Below are 10,005 nucleotides of genomic sequence, written 5' to 3'. Positions count from 1 at the left end.
TAAATTTTGGATATTTTTTATAAATGCAGGTGAAATATATTGACTCAAATTTACCACTGTCATGAAGTACAATGTGTGAAAATAAACCGATCTCAGAATGGCTTAAATAAGTAAAAGCGTTCCAAAGTTATTACCATAAATTGGCACATGTCAGATTTGCAAAAAATGGTCTGGTCTTTCAGGTGAAACATAGCTGTGTCGACAAGGGGCTAACAAACAGGCTACTTGAAAACACACTCCACCGTCACACTTGTTATGCTTTTTAAAATTAAAAAACTTTCCAAAATGTATTCTTTATTTAGGGCAAATTGTGTTTAAACACACATGGAGTTATCGGGTGAAAAAACTGTGTCTTGTTCTCAACAAGCGTTCCAAATATTTTGCCTTAATGGGGCAAATGCTTGCCGAGTTTTAACACACTCAGTAATGTCAGAAGGAGCAGTCTCTTGTATTGAACAAGCGTCCAAAAATGATGCCTTAACACGGGCAGATACCTGCTCGTATTTATACATACATAAGTGTTAGTGTGTCTGAATGAGCCTGGAAAAATTCAGCTGGGAGCAGCAGCAGTATAGTGTGGGTGTGGAAAGAGTAGGGTAATAGCAGCATGTGGTTACAATAGTGACAGTAGCAGCACAGCATGGAATAGACAAGGAAGTAGAACAGATGTGTGTGCGGCTGTGTAGAGGTAATAATAGTAGTAGTAATGGCGGTTGAGTAAAGATAATGGTAGTGGTAGTAAGGGGAGTAGCAGCGGTAGTTGAAACAGCAGCAGCCATGCAGTACAGACCATGATGGTAGACAGGCAGACAACAGTAGTGATGCCACATTCATTTTGGAAAATGTAATGTTTTGTACACTGTCGGAGGACAACTTTGTCCATTCGAGTGTGACAACACCTGCTGAACTGAAAACTCTCTCTGAGATGACACTGGAGTTGAACATGGAAAGGTCACAGTCCAGGTAGGATTAAACCTGGTTGTTCAGGTGGTACATTCAGGTGGTACATTTCCGTTTGCTGATTTGCATCAGCCTGGTGCAGCACATGAAAAAACCACGACTGGCTCATACCTCTTGGTGATTGGCTGAACGATTAACCAAGACCCCGAGGTGGAGATTTTTAAATATAAGGCAACAGAGAGCATCGGCAACTCACCACTGCATTTTTTACTCTCCTATCTTAAAGTCTTCATGACAAATGACTCACTAATGAACCAGGATAACCACATGGGAAAATTTGTAGGAGCAAATTCTTAGGGTTAGGTTAGGCAGAGACTAGGTATGAGTGCCAGTTGGGGTTGTCCTTCTCAGGATAGGTGCTCCACTTTCAATGGTGTCAGGGTATAGCAATCATCATATGGACACCCGTCCTAAAGAGCTTAGGGCAAGTATGAGACTCCTCCGTTATGAGCGCTCTCTGTATCATGTGACGAACTACAACCACTCAGAATATCATTGAGCTGGTTTGTAAATGCTTCTGTCAAACCAATCGGAAGCAGCACTATGTTTATTGTGTTTGAGCTTTTCATTTTTATGGACAATATTAAAAGTTATGTTTTAATCAGTAGTTATCTTCTTGTACATTGGAGGCAGTATTATAGTAGTTATATTCATGTACAAAGAGGGCAGTATTGTAGAAGTTATGTTCTTGTACATAGGGGGAGTACTACAGCATTTTTTTCCTTGTACATAGGACAATATTATAGGTATAGTCTTGCATAAAAAGGGCAGTACTCTTGTATTTATAACTTTTTTCATTTTCTGGTATATAGGAGACAGTATTCTAGCAACTATTTTTTGCACATAGAGAGAGCAGTGTAATGATAGCTGTAGTCATGTACATAGAGAGCAGTATTGTAGTAGTTACAGTGTTGTACATACTGTAGAAGGCAGTATTATTGTTCTTCATATGTCAGTATTATATGGGTTATGTTCTTTATAGGGGCAGTATTGCAGTAATTACATTCTTGCACATAGGAGGCACTATTGTAGTAGTTTTCTTCTTCATATTGAACTATTATAGTATTCTTTATAAGGGCACTATTATAGTAGTTATAAGGGCACTATAGTAGTTATATTCTTAAATAGAACGTAGTATTATGTTATGTTATATTCTTGTACCTAACAGACAGTATGATAGTATACTCTTGTACCTAACTGACAGTATTATAGTAGTTATATTTTTCTCCATAGATCAGGATTATAGTAACTAACACTTTCAGAGTAAATATTCTACTCTCCGTATACACAGATGTGGGTCCAGTGATGAAGACGATTCTCAATGTATAAAATGTTCCTATGTTAATCCCACCCTCTGTAATCTTGATGTCACTGTTGTATAGATTTCTGAATATTTAAATATCTGGTCGAACGTGCCTATTCTATTACATAGCAACAATCCAGGAAAATTACAAATCTTCCTAGCTCTATGTATTATGTTGTTGGCACTGAATCTCCTCCAGGATGCTTCTTGTTTTTTGAAGCTTTCTAAGGGTATTGCCAATAATCATTGTTGACCCTGATAATTGCACTGCCTGTAACATGCATGCTGCCGCACAAGGTACAGTCAGCACCCTTTCCTGTGCCTTACACCTGCATCCATCTCACAATTAGCAGTAATCTATTGTAAGGGATCGCCTTTCTTTCAGGGACCACATACTTTTTCAGGACACCAGGATTAAAGTTCAAGCAACAATTTTATTTGGCACCAGCACAAACATAAATGATACAAAATAAACACCTGCCCGTCTAGGCACTTGCTAATACAAAATACAGTATCTCTGACGCACCTAAAGAGCCCTGTTCACACACAGAAATCAAATGTGGCTTTCCTCAGCCAAACAGTCCAGCAGCCTCCAGGCTGTGAGAACTCCAGTACCTTTTGGGGGATTATGGAACAGTAGTCCTCCTGACTCTGGCCGTGCGATCCTCGCTCCACAGGCGTCGCTGGGTCCCCCAAACTTCGGGCTATCACGTAGCCTCGTGGCCCCTCAACCTTCCTGGCTGAGACCACTCTGAGACTCTGCAGGTCTCTGTTCCAAATCACTCTCTGTCTCAGACTGACACCCTGAGAGCTGACTTATGCCAACCTGATTACAGCAGGCTTCACCTGCGATCCCCTCAGGTAAAGGACAACACCCATACTGGAAGGGTGTGGACTTACAGATCCCACTACCAAACCTATCCACCAGTTCAAATTGAATCCAGCCCAAAACAGACTGTAAACAAACTTGTCTCAGCAAACTACAGTTTGCTAAAAGTCCTGCAGCTTTCTGGATTATAATTATCTCACCCAGCTGAGGTATCTGGGTTGGATATACACACCTTCCAGCACTTATCCTGTACACATCACTACACTATATAATAATAGCTTCTGATCTGGCCATACTTCCCTAAGTGATGCCTGAGGAAAGCATCATGGGACATGTAGCCAGGGCCGGCGCCACCTGTAAGGAGATCTAGGCAGCCGCCTAGGGCGCAATTTAGCAGGGGGCGCTGGAACCGTGCGGTTTAAAAAAAAAAGCGTTGGTTAAGTGGCGGGCGGCCGGCCGGTCCTGCCGCAAGTTTTTTTTTTAAAGTACGGCGGCGGGCTCTCCCTCGCACCAGGCGGCTGTCGCACTGCCCGGGCTGGCGCGTCTATGATTGTGCACCGCCCGGGCGCAGCCTGAAGAGAGGGACTGACAGGAGGGAAGCCCCTCTAAAGTAGCGTGGCCGAGCTGTGTTCGGTCCGCGGTACAGGAGCTTTTGTTTCCTGTACCCGGCCGGACTGACAGGAAGTGCTCACTTAGTGTGCACTTCCTGTCAGCCGGCCGGGTACAGGAAACAAATGCTCCTGTACCGCGGATCGAACAGAGCTCGGCCACGCTACACTAGAGGTGGGGGTAGAATGAGAGTGACAAGGTAGGGGGGGGAATGAGAGTGACAAGGGAGGGGGGGAATGAGAGTGACAAGGGAGGGGGAGAAATGAGAGTGACAAAGGAGGGGGGAATAAGAGTGACAAAGGAGGGGGGGATGAGAGTGACAAGGGAGGGGGGATGAGAGTGACAAGGGAGGGGGGGAAATGAGAGTGACAAAGGAGGGGGGAATAAGAGTGACAAGGGAGGGGGGATAAGAGTGACAAGGGAGGGGGGGAATGAGAGTGACAAGGGAGGGGGGAATGAGAGTGACAAGGGAGGGGGGAATGAGAGTGACAAGGGATGGGGGGGAGAAGAGAGTGACGAGGGAGGGGGGGGAGAAGAGAGTGACGAGGGAGGGAGGGGGGGAGAAGAGAGTGACAAGGGAGGGGGGGGAGAAGAGAGTGACGAGGGAGGGAGGGGGGGAGAAGAGAGTGACAAGGGAGGGGGAGAAGAGAGTGACAAGGGAGGGAGGGGGGAGAAGAGAGTGACAAGGGAGGGAGGGGGGAGAAGAGAGTGACAAGGGAGGGAGGGGGAGAAGAGAGTGACAAGGGAGGGGGGAGAAGAGAGTGACAAGGGAGGGAGGGGGGAGAAGAGAGTGACAAGGGAGGGAGGGGGGAGAAGAGAGTGACAAGGGAGGGGGGAGAAGAGAGTGACAAGGGAGGGGGGGAAGAGAGTAACAAGGGAGGGAGGGGGGAAGAGAGTGACAAAGGAGGGAGGGGGAGAGTGACAAAGGAGAGAGGGGGGAGAGAGTGACAAGGGAGAGAGGGGGGAGAGAGTGACAAGGGAGGGAGGGGGGAGAGAGTGACAAGGGAGGGAGGGGGGAGAAGAGAGTGACAAGGGAGGGGGGGAGAAGAGAGTGGCAAGGGAGGGAGGGGGAGAAGAGAGTGGCAAGGGAGGGAGGAGGGGGAGAAGAGAGTGACAAGGGAGGGAGGGGGGAGTGACGAGGGAGGGGGGAGAAGAGAGTGACAAGGGAGGGAGGGGGAGAAGAGAGTGACAAGAGGGAGGGGGGAGAAGAGAGTGACAAGGGAGGGGGAGAAGAGAGTGACAAGGGAGGGGGGAAGAGAGTGACGAGGGGGGGGAAGAGAGTGACGAGGGAGGGGGGGAGAAGAGAGTGACAAGGGAAGGAGGATGGAGAAGAGAGTGACGAGGGAGGGAGGGGGGAGAAGAGAGTGACAAGGGAGGGAGGGGGGAGAAGAGAGTGATGAGGGAGGGAGGGGGGAGAAGAGAGTGACAAGGGAGGGGGGAGAAGAGAGTGACAAGGGAGGGAGGGGGGAGAAGAGAGTGACAAGGGAGGGGGGGGAAGAGAGTGACAAGGGAGGGAGGGGGGAAGAGAGTGACAAAGGAGGGAGGGGAGAGAGTGACAAGGGAGGGAGGGGGGAGGAGAAGAGAGTGACAAGGGAGGGGGGGAGAAGAGAGTGACAAGGGAGGGAGGGGGGGGGGAGATTGACATCCATCACAATGCACCCCTTGCACACATACACAGACACACACACTGCATCCCTTACAGACACAGAAACACACCTTGCAGCCCTTACTCATACAAACACAGATTCACACAACGCATTCCGTACACACATTCAGAAACACACAATACATACCTTATACACAAACACAAACTTCTTTCTATCCCTTACACGAAAAAACACTGCAATCCACTACACACACACACTGCATCATCTACACACACTGCTATCCCTATACACTACATTCTTTAAGCACACACATTAGATTCTCTACAGCAACACATAACACATCCCTTACACACTTCACCCACTGTGAACAAACTCATGGGTGGAACATGTAGGTGGACTTATGGGTGCACCTTATGGGCATACTCGCTGTCAGGCCCTGGGGCCCAGACCTTGAGCTGTGTAAAGGGCCCCAAAAAAGGGAGATGCTTCCCGTTCTCCCAGAACATTGATTTTTGTGAGCCCAGTTACAAACAGCCTCCAGAGAGCCTGTTCTACACAAGAGCAGTGGAGTCGGACTGCAGCTAGAGCCCATCATCATCCTCATCTGGTTGTAAGGAGGCAATCTAGTATATTATTCGTGGCACTAATCTCTAATTTTCCTCACATTAAAGAGACACTATAGTCCCCAGAACCACTGCAGCTTAATGTTCTGAATCCAGTTGACCATCACGCCAACGACACCCTGGATGAGGTAGGACCAGATTTTATTAGGACTGGGTGAGTGTAGTCATGCATTGGGCTTAGGGCTCTTTAACACGAGCGGATGCCATGTGGGTAAACAAGAAAATGACGTTGTGCTGGACTGCTGGTATAATTACACAATGCTATGGGGCTGGTATGTCATTTTTTCCAGGGCTGGTTTTCATACCCAGTCCGGCCCTGGTGGAGGCAGAGCTCTGCCAACTTGGATGGAAGGCTGGGTAGCTCGAGGGCGCACAGCCGCGCACTGTGCGCCCTGATCTCTACGTTTAACCCCCCTGACCCCTCCCACCCTTGAGCACGCAGAGCAGAGAGGGGGTGGAGCGAAGAAGGAAGGGAAGGCCACTGAGCAGCCGAGCAGCCAGCCACCAGCAATTTCCTGCCTCTGAATGCCTTCTGGGACAGAAGTGGGCTCCTGGATTGGAGTGCAGCTCCTTTCTTCTTCCCCAGGGCGACACTGGTGTTTGTCTCCAGTCCCCAGAGTCCCCAGAACCACACCAAGTGCCAGACTGCAGCCAGAGACCAGATCATCTTATTGTCCTGGTGGTAAGTAGACAATGCAATATGTTTATTATGTAATTGTTAGTTATTAATTCTACATTGGAAACTAATTTACCTCACATTAAAAGGACACTATAGTCCCAGAACCAGTACAGTTTAATGTAGTGGTACTGGTGTCTATAGCCTGTTCCTGCAGAGAAAAGACCCTGTGCAGTACTGGTGGTAAAGGAGCACTATAGTGCCAGGAAAACAAACTCATTTTCCTGGCACTATATAGTTGCTAGGAGTGGGGCACCCTCGTGTCCCCCTCCCACTGGGCTGAAGGGGTTAAAACCCCTTCAGCCACTTACCTTTCTCCAGCGCCGTCACTGGGAACTGTTCTCCCCGATCCTCCTCTCAGCTGCGAATGCGCATGCGCACGCATTCAAAACTATGTTCCGCGTCTTCCCACTGTAATTTTCACAGTGAGAATCGCGGAAGCACCTCTAGCGGCTGTCAGGGAGACAGCTACAAGAAGCTTGATTAACCCTAAGGGAAACATAGCAGTTCTTTTAATTTAAATGCTGAGAAAGGGGTGGAACATATGTGATGTCATGATATGGGCAGATCATCTGATAAAGGGGGGGGGGGGCGGCAATTTTTATCTTGCCTAGGGCGGCAAAAATCCTTGCACCGGCCCTGCATGTCGCTGCCACAACTATAGCTATTTATATTATCAAGATGTAAGAGCAAGTTATAGTTGGCATCAGGGGTAATAACAGAAAACTTAGGGCCGATTCAGATTTCTGAGCACCACGTTGGGCGCCAACTGATAAAGTTGCCCCTAATAGGGGCCAATCACGTTTGCTCTAATGCTCCAAATTAATAGTAACCCAAGGGTTTTACGTGCACGGAAGAAAATAACTGACACACACACTGGCATTAAAGCTAATTCTTGTTTATTACAGGAAGTACAGCAGTTTTATATAGACATCAGAGAGTATGTGAGAGCTTTCTTAGCTGAATTCAAAGAATGCAGTCCACATCTCTATCACGGCCGTAGTGCTTTGTGGATCCGCAAAACACGGATTCTGGCCGCATGCGTTCCGCAATTTGCGGACCGCACATGGCCGCAACCATAATAGAAAATGCCTATTCTTCACTGCAACTGCACCCAGCACCTGGACTCATTTATGCGGCCGTCTGAATGAGCCCTTACACTGTGGTCGAGGTCTGCATAAGGGGAAAGATTTCATGTGTTTCTCTTTTAGCCATATTGGATACTATAATACAGATTTGGGGCGGTCTACCCAAGTTATACCTACAGGTTATATGGTAGTAACAGCAGCAAAATAATATCACTCCCGAGTAACACCATTTGTTCTATGCACAAGGTATTAAACAGAATTCTTCTCTACACTTGACAGGAACTTAGTTGTTAGGATCCACCGCCACACTGTGACCTACGCAAGCAAAGCTGCAACCTGAGAGCTTCTTCTCAGAAGCATCTGAATAAGAAATGTCCACAATATGCCATATTTCAATATCAAGGCGTCTCCAAGGTCGCTGGGTGATGTGTATGGCGTTATCAAGATTTTTCAAAGGAGCAGCATCAAACAGTAACTCTATGCTCAGGATTGGTTTGCATTTCAAAGAATTGTACAGAACACGAGAGCCTCGTTATGTGCCACTTACTGTACTATTAATGCAACAACAAGAGTGTACTGGTTCTATACCCACTATAACAACTCCTCCACAGCATGGATTGAACTCACGCCTCATTATCTCCTGTAAAGCCGGCCACACATTTCAGACAACGAACTACCCAGCAGCAACATGTCAGACTAAGGCCTCATGCACACGACAGTTGTTTTTCATGGCCTCCGTTCTGTTTTTTTTGCGGATGGGATGGGGACCCATTCATTTCAATGGGTCAGCAAAAAAATGCTGATAGTTCATCCATTTGTGTTCCGCGTCCGTTGTCCGTGTTTCCCTACAGCAAAAAAAATAGTGCATGTCCTACTTTTTTCACATTTGCGGACAAGGATAGGCATTTATTACAAGGGATCTGTGGAAAAAAACGTATCCTCCAAAAAAAACGGATGCCGCATCCATTTTTTTGGACAGACGCACAATTTGCGTGTGCATGAGGCCTAAGGGTACTTTCACACTAGCGTTTAAGTTTTCCGGTATTGAGTTTCAATACCGGAAAAAAACGCTTCAGTTTTGTCCCCATTCATTGTCAATGGGGACAAAACTGAACAGAACGGAATGCTCAAAATTCATTCCGTTCTGTTTAGTTGCGTTCCCATACCGGAGAACAAACCGCAACATGTTGTATTTTGCTTTCCGTCCTGGAATGCGGAGCAAGACGGATCCATCATGACCCACAATGCAAGTCAATTGGGACGTATCCGTTTTCTCTGCCACAATCTGCCACAATAGAAAACGGACCCGTCCCCCATTGACTTTCAATGGAGTTAATGACGGATCCGTCTTGGCAATGTTAAAGAGGCCATCAAGGCCACATTTTATCTCATGTGTATGGCTAGCATAAGGTGCAGGCACGTGTCATGGGGCAGAGCTGGCGCACACATCAAATAGTTGTAATAACAAAACTGTAAAGGCTGCGCTGGCAATAAGGGGCTAATATATGAAAAATGTCAATAAGCCACACCGCCCCTCCTGTACTGACCCAACTCCTCTCTTATCAGGACCCACAGCTTGCCTCTGCCTGTCTCTCACACTGGTCTTTCAGCTGTGGACACAGGCAGCCCTCCCCTCAATGGAAAAGTGCAGCCAGCCAGTAGCGCAGGGGCAACACGCGAGGTGCACGGTGGACCGATGAGGGGCCAAATAATAACACACAGTTCATCAGCTTACTCACGGTTAGCAGAAAGCCTCCCTGGGCTGGCAGCACAGTGTTAAGGTGGACAGCACGAAATCCTCCGGGGCACGCTCTGTGGTAGTGTGGTAGGAAGCATCAGCCAAGATGGTGGTTGAGGTGCCCTTGATGTTAGGGGTGCTTAGGGTGCTTGTTGCGGCTGAGTCCCTTGATGGTTTTTGTCGTGACGCCAGTACCGTTAATGGTGGTACAACCAATAGTGGTAATAATGAGGTAGACAGTGGTAAGGTGCAACTCACAACTTTTACTGTTGATGACTTTGGCTGCAGCAGTACAAAATACAGTCTCTTGTTGGTATTACAGTTAATCTGCGAATTAGGCTTTCTTGGCTGGATTTGGGCTTAGCCGGAAATTTATGTATCAGTTTAATTTGGTGAGGTTGCCGGAGGCTATGATATCCTTCACCTGAATATCCAAAGGTCTTTAATACCTGGTTGGTGGCTTTTATCCTTTGGCTGTGAATCCTTTCCTATCTTTGTCCCTTTCTGGACTAAACTTTAACTGAGTAGAAGTGCTAGATCTGCACTCTCTCAAACTCAGCAGAGTAACTTGA

Source organism: Bufo bufo, chromosome 1 (assembly GCF_905171765.1).
Source record: "Bufo bufo chromosome 1, aBufBuf1.1, whole genome shotgun sequence".
In the NCBI taxonomy this organism is placed as follows: domain Eukaryota; kingdom Metazoa; phylum Chordata; class Amphibia; order Anura; family Bufonidae; genus Bufo; species Bufo bufo.
Note: the sequence above shows the minus strand (reverse complement) of the source record.